This window comes from Cervus elaphus, chromosome 12 (assembly GCF_910594005.1).
Source record: "Cervus elaphus chromosome 12, mCerEla1.1, whole genome shotgun sequence".
Lineage (NCBI taxonomy): Eukaryota > Metazoa > Chordata > Mammalia > Artiodactyla > Cervidae > Cervus > Cervus elaphus.
This window is the reverse complement of record NC_057826.1, coordinates 34,562,312-34,575,516: the sequence shown is the minus strand read 5'-3', so window position 1 is coordinate 34,575,516 and position 13,205 is coordinate 34,562,312. Positions and strand designations below refer to the sequence as shown.

General features: G+C 41.1%; 1 pseudogene; it reads left to right on the top strand.

The window, feature by feature from the left end:
* The first annotated feature begins 2,467 nt into the window (after positions 1-2,467).
* On the top strand, positions 2,468-13,205 carry LOC122705627 (annotated as a pseudogene).

The window sequence follows — 13,205 nt, the reverse complement described above, 5'->3', positions numbered from 1 at the left end:
CGGAAGAAGAGTGATGAACCCTGATCTGTGGGGCCGATAGCACCTGCGCGGACACTGTTTCCTCAGTGTCTGGGAGCTGTGTCGCCTCCCATCCTGCTTTGTGATTGCTGCTGTCATTTATGAAGGGAAGCTTCACTCACCCCTCAGCTCCTGTCAGAATTCCCTTCCAGCTTTCTGAACACTCAAAGCCCTGTAAGACCAGACAGCTAATAATAATAATGATAGTAATAACAGTAATAATAGCAAGTGTTTTTTGCCTATTTAATAGATACTATGCTACTGTTTCACATGAATTATCTCAGTCAATTTTCCTAACGACCCCAGGAGGTAGGTACTACTGTTATTCCTACTTTCAGATGAGGAGACTGGGCCCAGGACAGGTAGCCTCAATGGTAAGATAATAGGGAAGAGGGGGCATGATTTTCCACTGAACAGGGCACTCCTTGCCAGAGGAACCAGCTGTCATTCGAGGCCAATCAGCTGTTACCTGGGTTGCCAGAACTGCCACTTTTCTAATAGAGCAGGAAATCCAGATTTTTATATCAAATGCCACGAGTTTTAAACCTTAGCAGTGAATCCAGTTATTTATTCAGTTATTTAATAAATACTATGAGAACCAAACCAGGCATATCTGCCTACCAGTCACAACCTCCTCTTCATTAAAACAAACAGGCAAATTCATCAACAATTACAGTCCAGTTTTTCTTGCTTCCGTGCCCCTAGCCCTTGGCTCAGCCTCACTTAGCTGTATCCCTTCTAGAGCCTCAGCTGGAACTCCATTCTCCCAGGAGCTCAGGATAACAATCTTAAAGTCGTCCTTGGTACCTTCTCTTTTCTCACATCTCGCAGGCAGCCTGTCAACAGGTGCTCTGGGTTTCCCCCTTAAAATTATCCATAATCTTCCACTTTTCACACCACACCAAAACCACCCTGGTGCAAACCACCATTGGAAACCAACAGCTGATAAGCCACCAGCTACACCCGGCTTTCCCCCTCCATCCATTCTCCCCAGAACAGCCCTGCCCCCTGTAAAGCCTATGTCAGATCTGGTCACTTCACTGCTCAACCCTCTCCAAGGGCTCTCATCTTACTTGGTCAAAGTCCTAAGTGGCCCTCAGACCGACCCCACCTCCCCCCTCTCCCTGGACTACAGACACACTGCTTCATCGTTGGTGGTGGTGTTTAGTCACTCAGCTGTGTCTGACTCTTGCGACCCCATGGACTGCAGCACGCCAGGCTTCCCTGTCCTTCACCATCTCCCAGGGTGTGCCCAAGTTCATGTCCATTGAATCAGTGATGCCATCCAACCATCTCATTCTTTGTCTCATCCTCTGTTGCTCAAATACACCAAAAGCAAATGCACCCCCAGCTCAGGCCCTGGCACTCCAGCTCCCGCCAAGTCTCTCCCCCCAGGGACCCTCTTATCTGTCACTCTCCCTTCACTCTGTTCGGTTGCCACTGATTTGGAAAGATCTCCCTGGACCCTTACCCCAATCTTCTCATCACTCTCCCTCCCCTGCCCTTCTCACTCAGCCCTAAGACATACCCTGTGTCAGCTGTTTGCATTCTTTCTCTTACCACTGGAAGATATCCTCCACAAAAGGTAGAAATTTGCTTTCTTTTCTGCTCTACCCCTGGAGTCTAGACCCACGCCTGGGGCATAGGTCATAAACAAACATTTAACTTCGTTAAAGGTTTGTTGAATGGATGAAGAAATGAACATAGTGGGCGCATATGATATATGTTCCTTGCTCAGATTGCTACGCACGCCTTGAACCCATCTTCTCTTTACTCTGTGCGCACCTGGGGGACTGTTGCCTCCACAAGGCCAACCGCTTAACAACCTCAGTTTAGTAGGGAGTTGGACTGACTGACCAGGAGACAGTCCTAGCTCTTGCACACCTGCCATGTGGAATAGAAACTGGTGATCTGTAAGCCTCTCTCCCTGGATGGAAGGAGCCCTGTCTCAGTCATGATGGTGATGAAGTTTATAATTACTCCGGATGAGACATGCAGGTTTTGTGTGAGGATAGAACAGTTTAATCCTTAATTACAAGACTAGATAAAAGCTCATTACTCACTTATCTGCAGAATGTGTGCATCTGCTTGTTGGCCTTAATTTCATTTCTGTGCTTATTTGAAAACGTATATATTCTGGGAAGGGTAGATGTGATTCAGTCCTTCATATTTCTTTCATATAGACAGAAACAGAGAAATATAGACGGTATGATTCCAACTCCATCCAAATCCTCCAGAAAGTCTAGACAGTAATTCAACAGTAATTCAAGCTGCAGTAATTCAACACATATTCCCTCCATAGACCTCCGTGGACCCAGCACAGCATGGTCAGCACCCCCACAGGATCACTGGAGAGAAGGACCCACCCTGATTAGCCACAGGTGATGTCCTGGATATTCATCCCTCCTTGGCCACTAAGTGCTCCAGCTCAACAAGACTGTAAGCCAGGATGACCGGATCCAAATCTCAAGTTTACTTGGCAAAGGAGCAGAACCGAGAGACCCAGCAAGACATACTCATGTATGGCAGGGAAAGGCTTCATCTAGAAGCACCAACTCTAAAGCTGATGGGAGAGAATTTAGGAGGGTGTACAGAGGTGTAGCCCAGTCCTAAGCTATGGGTGGGGAAGGTACTGAACCTTTTGTCATTTGCTAAGGGACCCAGCATGTGAAATAAGTATCTCCCTTTGACCACCTTCTCTGTACCCTACAGTCTTACTTTCTCAACATCTTTTCATCATTGTCTCACCATTTGCAAGTCAATGTTTTTTCCTTGAATGTTTGATGGAAAAGTCCCACTTTGGGCATACATGCCTCACCCGTCATCACTCCCTCTCACCCCCAGTTACCTTTCTAAGGATGTGATAGGGTCTTATCATGAAAGTGTCCACAGCCTTGGCTCCTCTGCCAACCTGCCGAAACCAAGCCTACAAATAGCAAAAGACTTCCCCTCTGCCTCCCCCTCCCAAACAAGGAGGATCTTTTCTCCTGGAGGAGTGAGTGAGAAGAGGGAGGAAAAAAAAAAAAAAGAGAAGAGGGAGAAAGGAGCAATACTTGTGGAGAGCTTGAATTATAGGGAGGGGTATTCTTGTGCAACTGAAAGTACTGTGGATGTGGTAGATGAAGGCAAGAGATTTTATTTTTGTTTATGGGGTTCCCTTGTGGTTCAGCTCATAAAGAATCCACCTGCACTGTGGGAGACCTGGGTTTGATCCCTGAGTTGGGAAGATCCCCTGGAGAAGGGAATGGCTACCCACTCCAGTATCCTGGCCTGGAGAATTCCATGGACTATATGGTCCATGGGGTCACAAAGAGTCGTACACAACTGAGCAACTTTCACTTTTCATGTGATTTATGATTTATTATGTGATTTATGCTATCCTCTGGAGAGTTTTATTTTTTAATTTATTTTATTGAAGTATAATTGATTTGCAATGTTGTGTTAGTTTCTATTATACAGTAAAGTGATTCCATTTTATATATATATATATGTATATAAAAATATATATACACACACACACATACATATATAGGCTTTCCAGGAGGTGCAATGGTAAAGAATCTGCCTGCCAATGCAGGAAACACAAGAAACACAGGTTCAGTCTCTGGGTCAGGAAGATCCCTGGAGAAGGAAATGGCAACCCACTCCAGTATTCTTGCCTGGAGAATTCCATGGACAGAGGAGCCCAGTGGGCTACAATCCATGAGGTCTCAAAGAGTTGGACATGACTGAGCAAGCAGATGCATGCACACCCACACACACAACAGTGTATATATATTGTTTTCCACCATGGTTTATTACAGGATAATATAGTTCCCTGTGCTATACAGTAGGACCTTGCTGTTACATATTATCTATATATAATAGTTTGCATCTGTCAATAGTTAATCCCAAACTCCCAAATGATCCAGCTCCCAGCTTCCCTCCCCTCATCTCCCAGCTTCCCTCCCCTCATCTCCCAGCTTCCCTCCCCTCATCTCCCAGCTTCCCTCCCCTTTGGCAGCCACAAGTCTGTTTTTTATATCTGTGGGTCTTTTTGTTTCATAGATAAGTTCACTTGTGTCATATTTTAGATTCCATGTATAAGTGATATAATATGGTATGTGTCGTTCCTTTTTGACTTGCTTCACTTGGTATGATAATCTCTAGATCCATCCATGTTCTTGCAAATGGCATTATTCATTCTTTTTATGGCTGAGTAGTATTCCACTGTGTAGATACACCACATCTTCTTCATTCATCTGTCGATGGATATTTAGGTTGTTTCCATGTCTTGGCTATTGTAAATAGTGCTGCTATGAACAGAGTGGTACATGTATCCTTTTGAATCATAGTTTCATCCAGATATATACCCAGGAATGGGATTGCTGGATCATATGGCAACTCTATTTTTAGTCTTTTGAGGAACATCCATACTATTTTCCATAGTGGCTGCACCAGTTAACATTCCCATCAACAGTGCAGGAGAGTTCCTTTTTCTCCACACCCTCTCCAGCAAGTGTTATTTGTAGACTTTTAAAAGATGGCCATTCTGACTGGTGTGAGGTGGTACCTCACTGTCATTTTGATTTGTATTTCTCTAATATTAGCAGTGATGGACATCTTTTCATGTGCTTGTTGGCCATCTATAAATCTTCTTTGGAGAAATGTCTCTTTAAGTCTTCAGCCCATTTTTTGATTGGGCTATTTTTTGTTATTGAGTTCTATGAGCTGTTTGAATATCCTAGAAATGAAACCTCTTTTACAAATGTTTTCTCCCATTTCATAGGCTGTCTTTTCATTTTGTTTATAGTTTCCTTTGCTGTGGAAAAACTTTTAAATTTTGATTAGGCCCTTTTTGTTTACTTTTGCTTTTATCTCTGTTGCCTTAAGCGACCAACCTAAGAAAACACTGGTATGATTTATGTCAAAGAATGTTTTGCCTGTGTTCTCTTCTAGGAGTTTTATGGAGTCATACCTTATAAGTCTTTAAACCATTTTGAGTTTATTTTTTGTATACAGTGTGAGGATGGGTTCTAACTTTGTTTATTTACTTGCATCTATCCAGCTTTCTCAACACCACTGGCTGAAGAGACTCTTTTCCCCATTGTATATTCTTGCCTCCTTTGTTGAAGATTGATTGACCACAGGTGTGAGGACTTATTTCCAGGATCTCTATTGTTTTTTGTGCCAATACCACACCATTTTGATTACTTTAGTTTTGTAGTTTTGCTCTTGACAGTTTTAGAGAAGGCTAAGCAATGGAATTGAGCTGCTCTTAAGTTGCCTTGGGATCCTGGAAAATGTTCCTTTAACCATATCACTCTTCACTTTGAAGAGTTTGGAAGAGTTTCCAGCCTTTGAAAGAGTTCCAAACAGATATACTCACCCTGGGATGTTCAAGGAGAAAAGTTTGTCATCAGCCTTGACACTAACAGTTGTGTGACTCGGGACAAGTCAGTCGAGCTCCTCCAGTTTCTTCATCTATAAAATGAATGACTTGCAAGGAATAAGCTCTGAGGCATCCACCCTAAAACTTTGTGATGCTTGAAAGTTCTACTATAGGCAATTGGGGAATGATGGTGATGAGCTAGCATTCACTGAATGCTCATTATGTGCCAAAATCTTTAAAAGCACCATCACAAGAGAAAAGTTATAAAGTTTTTGGTCTGGTACTATAATCACATGAGAAGATGAGTTTCCAAGCATGATGCCACTCTTGGGGCTGGGAATAGGACAACTTAGCAAAACACAAATGTGATGATTATTCCCCAAATTATTATTTCACCATGAGTTCAAGCCCAGAGACCCCTTGACCCACAGAGCCTCTGGACAGCATAATGGGGGGCTGGACAAGGGTGGGGGCTCAAAATGGTGCCATAGCCCACTGTTAATCACATGTTTTGATGTTATTGGCCCAAGATTACTTGGAGGTTCTGCATTCAAGATTTCCTTCATTGTTAAGGTGACTAGTCCAGTCACTGAAGTCTTGCTTCAGATACAGCCGGCCAATTGTAGCAGGGACTTCCCCAGAGGGTGGTCTCACTCATCTTTATATTTCAACACACAACACAGTGAGACCTGAGGGAACAAAGCTGTGTAGGGAAGATCCGTGTTGTCCCCATCAGTGGCACCTATGGTGTCAAGGAAGGGAGCTATGTGCAAATTACAGCCTGCTGGCCAAATCCTGCCCACCATCTGCTTTTGTAAGATCCAGGAGTTAAAAATGATTTCCACATTTTTATTGAAGGAAAACCAAAAGGGCATTAAATTATATGTGAATATTAGATATTCACATAAAAATTATATGAGATTCAAATTTCAGTGTCCTTAGATAAATTCATACTGAAACACAGCCACACTCATTCACTTATGCGTTGTCTAGGGCAGCTTTCATGCTATAAAGAGTGGCCACAACAGAAACCATGTAACCTGTCAAACCTAAAATATTTACTGTCAGGCCCTTTGCAGAAAAAGTTTGCCAAGTCCTGATCTAGAACACAGAAGGCCCACAAATTACAGAGAAATAAAGATGGAAAATTTCAGGCCAGCTTTGATTAGATGAAAGCAATGATTCCTTTATTTCATCCAAGAATTCACATCCTTCACTTTTATCTTTCTTTTCCTGAAAACTTTAATTCTAACATTTCAAGGATATTTCAAATATTAATTACAGACAGTATGCCTACCCTTATTCTTTTGGCTCTATATATGTAGATAAAGATATATTTTTAACTTTTAATTTTTACCAAGTCCAATAGTAACAGAAGGCTTATAATTCTAGTCAGAGTCCTCCCCACCTCCCCACTTAAAGAGACCACTCCTTTAAAGTCAGTTAGCTGTTTCTCCTGTAGTTACTTACCTAAAAATTGAGCATAATTGGTCTTTCATGATTGTTCAGTTTATATGTCACTTAAACTGTGTCATGACAGATGAGGATTTAACTCATATTCCTTCCTCCCAAGAGAGGTTTTCTCACAATTTTTAGTTACCTCAGTAATCAGTGCTTACATGTTGACCCTAAATATTTCTTATGACAGAGACAAGTAATATTCCATGGTTACATTTCTCACTGATACCTCATTTTGTTGTGTTCCATGTGTTCCACTGGAGTTCCAGACCTCCAGGAATGCTCTTCCCCAAACTCAGTACACCACAAATTATGAGAGCAATTAAATGTCTTTAAAACAGACTGTGAAATACAGATGTTGCTTAAGACTGTTCAAAATCACAGGAACTCAGGCCTGAACTTTTGTTCCAAACTGTAACACCTTGTGTGGCTTTTATATAAAGTAGATTTGGGGCCTTTTGCTTCTGGTCCTAAGGGAAGAGTAAGAAGGAAGACATGATGAGGACAGTTCCGCATCCCTCACTTCCTCTGCTCACAGAACACTCTAGCAACCAGCAAATTTCCCCAAACCTCCCTGCTCAGGCTTCCAATGTAAAAGACAGTCAAGCACACCACAACTCCTGGCCATGTGCTATTCTTAGAATGAGAAGCTAACTCCTCAAAGGATTCTCAGTAAGAACCAATCAAGTGACTTGCCCAAGCTCAGAGCTTTGTTCAGTGTGAGTCCAGGAGATAAAAATGAACAGTGGATCAGATTCTGTTCTGCCTCTGGATGGAAAGACGCTAAAAATCACAATCCAAACTTCATGTAATCATTTCACATACTTTGGATTCAGAGCTGACTGATAAATAAGAGCTTTCTTATTATAAACAATGCTGCAACAATACCCTTGTATACAAATGTCACTTTTATATGTTTACAAATACATGAAGAGAATTAACTCCCCAAAGTAGAATAGTTGGGGCAAGGGATATATGCATTTAATGTTTATATATATATATATACATATATATATAATAAAGAGAGAGAGAGAAAGAGAGAGAGTCTTTCAGAGTCAGATCTTTGCTTATATTCCATATATGATTTCTAGATCTGAAATGTGCATGACTACATGGCTAAAACTAAACTGCATCTTCTATGCATTGTATGTCTTCATTTTTCCAGGCTAACTGAGGAATGATTTATCCTAAAGTGCATTCCTGGCCCAAGTAACTTCCCATGCTGTATTGATGTGTTTGTTGTGGAGAGTCCCTTTTAATTCCACCTATCCCCATCTGTGTTGTTTTTTACATTCCTTCTAGTCCAAATTCATCCCTATATTGTTGTTTATAATCTTCTCAATTCCAAGTTCAGCAGTGCTCTGCCTTTAGGAGAAATGATAGCTTATAATAAAAGATAGATCCCACTGAGTCACTGTAGACCAGTAAGAATTCTGACCCCACAAAAGGAGCCTGCTGCAATGATGACTTGGATTACCCTGACCAATAACGAGCAGAAAGAGTAAGCTCTTTTCTCAGGGAGAGAGACTGTGAGGGCCCCTCCTCCCAGAGGTGACCTCCACTCAAAGAAAATAAAATGATTTTTCATTGAATTGTACTTAGAAAAGGTAAATATCTTTTGATTTAGATCAAATCCCTTTTAGAAATAATGTTCGCAGTCTTCCAGTCTGCCCTCAGCCAGAAAACCCCATTAAGGAAAATACTATTATCTCAAAACCATGAGAAGAGTTTCTATAAAGTTAGTATCAGGTTTGTTAAAGATAGAAGTCTGTATGCTTATTGCATTTGGCAGCCTCAGTGACTTGATTTTTGCTGACAATAATGTTTTGAAGAATTGAATATCCAAAGAAATGAAGGAACTGCCTGTCTTATATCCTCTAGGAAAGGATTTGTAATACTCTTTGAGACTCAAGTTGATAATAAATGTATTAAAAGACGGTTAAAGTCTTTTATGTTAAATAAAGGTAGGACAGTGAAAATTTTGTTCTCCAGTAATATATTACATTTTTAGACTGATATCCAATTCTGCTAATACCTTTCCAGGAAGTAGTTTGGAATATTATCAAGAGTCTTTTAAAAATGTTAAGGGAGGGTGTATGATTCTAATAAGACAATATGAAAATTCTCTGTGGCATTGGAACCATTCAGTATTGAATATGGTGGTGGATACACCACCCCACATATGTGATAAAATTGCATAAAACTTAATACACACATGCATGAGTACAAGTAAAAGTGGGAAAATCTGAATAAGATTGGTGAATTGTATCAACATCAACATCTTGGTTGTAATATTGTATGATAGTTTTGCTAAATTTAGCCTTGGGGGAACATATACAAGGGATCTCTGCATAGTGTTTCTCACAACTGTATGTAAATCTACAATTGTTTTGATAAAATGCTCCATTTAAAAAATGTAAGCCTGCCAAGACAAATGAGATGTAAAGTATCCCTGGATAAAGAACGAAATTACTTTGTGTGCTATAAAAATTTTAGCTATAAGGAACTTCCCTGGTGGTCCAGTTGCTGAGACTCTATGCACCCAATATGGGTGGCCCGGTTTTGGTCCCTGGTCAGGGAGCTAAGATACCACATGTCACAACTGAAAGATGTCACATGCTGCAACTGGGACCCGGCACACCCAAATAAATAAATAAAAAACATTTTTAAACATTTACTCTAAGGCAGAGGATGGCCACGTTGCAGGGGATGAGCAGTGCATGGCTCCTTCTAAGCTCTCCATTCTTGTCACTTGGGGGAAGGAAAGAAAGAAGGGTGAGGACTTTTTTGTCCCAGTAAATTTGGATCTTGAGCCTTATTCTCAAGAAATAGAGATACTTACTGTAGTATTATTTATAATAATAAAAAACTAGCGATAACCTAAAAGTCCATCTTTATGAAATTGATTGCTACATTATAACATTTCTATCCTGGAATGTCTTGGAACCATTTAAACCAAGCTACAAGGTAAGACACACCAGCATAAAATACAAAGTTAAGAGAGGGAAGGGCTTCCCAGGGGGCGCTAGTGGTTAAGGACCCACCTGCCAACGGAGATGCAGGTTTGATCCCTGTGTCGGGAAGATCCCCTGGAGGAGTGCATGGCAACTCCGCTCCAGGATTCCTGCCTGGAGAATCCCATGGACAGCGGAACCTGGTGGGCTACAGTCCATGGGGGTGCAAGGAGTCAGACATAACGGAAGCGACATAGCATAATACACAGCACAAGAGAGGGAAAGGCTATGTGTACTTCACAGTATTCAAGTATTGTAGACAGTCGCCTGGGGAGAAGCAGGGAGAAAAAACTGGCAGAGTATCTGTCAGTGTTGCTAATGAACTCTAAAAAGAAATTTGAGACCATCTGGGGAAAAGTCAATGCAGAATGGGTTGGATATTAAGTAATCACTGTAGATTTTTGTTGGGTGTAACAATGTATGTGGGTTAAGTCCTTCCTTACCCTTTAGGTATTAGTGTTACATACTAAATACATACAGATAATGTCTGGGTAGATTTGCTTAAATCCAGAAGTGCCCATATATTACTTGCACAATTTAAAAACTAAGTAAAATAAAGCAAATGTTCCCAGTAGTTATCTCTGGGCTATGTAATTATGGGTACCTCTTTTTCTTTATGCTTTACTATATTTTCTATGTTTTGTATGATGAATAACTATAAAAATCAGAGGGGGAAAAGTAGGGTGTATTTAAAAAAATCAGGCCAGAGAACTAAGTGATTTATACAGAGGTAATTGCAGCACTGATTTTATTAATCTGGAGACAGTCCCTTTTAAGGGACAATTTACCTTTAGACTTATCAGCTGAGTGGTTGCAGATGCCCTTAACCCTGGGTGGTGGAACCGATTGCTCACAGAGTGACCCGCACGGCTGTTTTCCTGCCCAAGTCGCCTGGGCAAGGGCCCAGTAGCTTCCTGGTGGGTTCCACAGGTCTGAATGATTGTATCTCAGGCTGGTGGTTCATATCCAGGGAAGCCCCCCAGAATATCCAAGGGAAATTTTTAAAAATAACAGTTACAAATAGTGAATAAGGCCTCCAGGGTGCAGGCACATGGATTATCTAAAAGTTGCCCATGTAATTTTGATGAACACATATGGTCAAGCATCTTTGATTTAAATAAGCAGACAGATATGTAATATATATAATATAGAAATAATTTTTTGTGTGTATGACTTTGCTTACATAAGCCTTAAATATTTTTGGAAGCAAATGTAAGAAGGTGATACAAAAACAATGATTTGGGGAGTTTCTAGTGGTGGCTGGGAACAGAGAGAAACTTTTCAATGTATATCCTTTTGTGCATTTCACATTTTATGTGAATGTATTGCCTATTCAAAAAAAAACAGGCCAAAAAGTGAAAGAAAACCAAATTTTAAATGAACCTCTGCTTTAGACACTCAACTCACCAGAATCACTTTTCTTTTGCTAAAATGGTCAAAGTTCTGTAAAATGGTCGCATTTGAAGGGGAGAAGTTTTCACTAAACAATTCTTTGAGAAAGCACCCAACATTGACTTTTAAAAAGCACTAGAAATTTATCATCATAATGGATCTTACATTCTAATAGTTACAGAAACCACTTACCACTTTTGAACCATGTAGTCTACCATCGGAAAGAACATACAGTCAGACTGGCTGGAGAAGGAAAGGGTTCTCATCACTGTGCAGTAATAATAAAGCATTTCATAAAATATCTGTGGTGATAGCAGTTACCTGGCTCATTCAAGGGTGAAGGTGGGAGTACGCTTTTCCTTAATATTTTTTTCTGCCATTTGAATTTTGTGCTAAGTACAGCATATTACCAGTTTAAAATATATATGCAGTATTTTTAAAGTATGAGCATTTAAGACTGTGTAATCAGCTAGAACTACAGACAGCTGATTCACGACCCCCCACCCCCACCCCGCACCCATTTTAAAGTTACTCCCAGCAGCACTTTTGAGTTCAAAGGGCAAAGTTGATTGAGGACACCTTCAAAAATCTGATTCTACATATTGAGGTTGACAAATTCTGTGGGTGGGAAATTCTGTTTTAGCAAATACTGCACAATAATTAAATGTGACTGGGCCTGATCATAAAATCTAAAATTTAAAAAAAAAAATCTGATTCCAATTCAAAAGAATGGGCACTCAGAGTTACAGAGGTCAACTGGAAAAGACTGTTCATTTACAACGGTGAGCTAGAGGTGATCTCGTGGTTTAGGACCAATGGTTAACAAGATGATCGACAGATGGAGAGCCAAGACAGGAACCTCCTCTCTTTAACCCAGTGGCCAGAAGGCAGGTCATTTAATTCTCCCTAAGCCCCAACTTGCTCACTGATAAAATGAAATAAATGTTCTTAACAAAGCTGTTGAAAGTGCGGTCATGTGATTGAGTCAAGATGGTGGCTCTCGGCTCTCGTTTTCCTTCCGGGGTCCTGCACGCCCCTAGTGCTAGGGCATTGTGACCCATTGGTGCCACTGCCACTGATGGGTCTAAAGTGGTAAGTGGTCTCTGTAACTATCAGAATGTAAGATGCATTATGATCATTATTTCTGGCATGGGACGGGAGACAGCTGTTGTAATCCCTTAAGCATGGGTGATATTTTAAAAAATGGTTGAGGAGAAAATACCTGAAATTTATATCTTATCTTTAGGGATTGGAAAGACGCTGATAGAGGATGTGGTGAACAGCTTCTTTTTGAATCTCAGCTCCCAAGTAACAACAATTCGCCAGATTCTTGCTAAAGATCCTAGGTTTCAGCAAGGCTACAATGCTATGGGATTCTCCCAGGGAGGCCAATTTCTACGGGCAGTGGCTCAGAGATGTCCATCACCTCCCATGAGCAATCTCATCTCAGCTGGGGGACAGCATCAAGGTGTGTTTAGACTTCCTCTGTGCCCGGGAGAGAGCTCTCACATCTATGACTTGATAGAAAAACACTGGATGTTGGGCTTACAGACAAAGCTATGCAAGCACGCCTGGTGCAAGCAGAATACTGGCACAACCCCATAAAGGAGGACATCTACCACAACCACAGCATCTTCTGGGCAGATATTAATGAGAGACGTGTCAATGAGTCCTACAAGAAAAACCTCATGGCCCTGAAGAAGTTTGGGATGGTGAAATTCGTCAATGATTCCACTGTGGACCCCATGGATTCTGAGCAGTTTGGATTTAACAGAAGTGGCCAAGCCAAGAAAACCATTCCCTCACAGTAGAGCACCCTATACACAGAGGACTGCCTGGGGCTAAAGGCAATGGAAGATACAGGACAGCTGGTGTACCTGGCTCTAAAAGGAGACCATCTCCAACTGTCTGAAGAATGGTTTTATGCCCACATCATACCCTTCCTTGAGTGA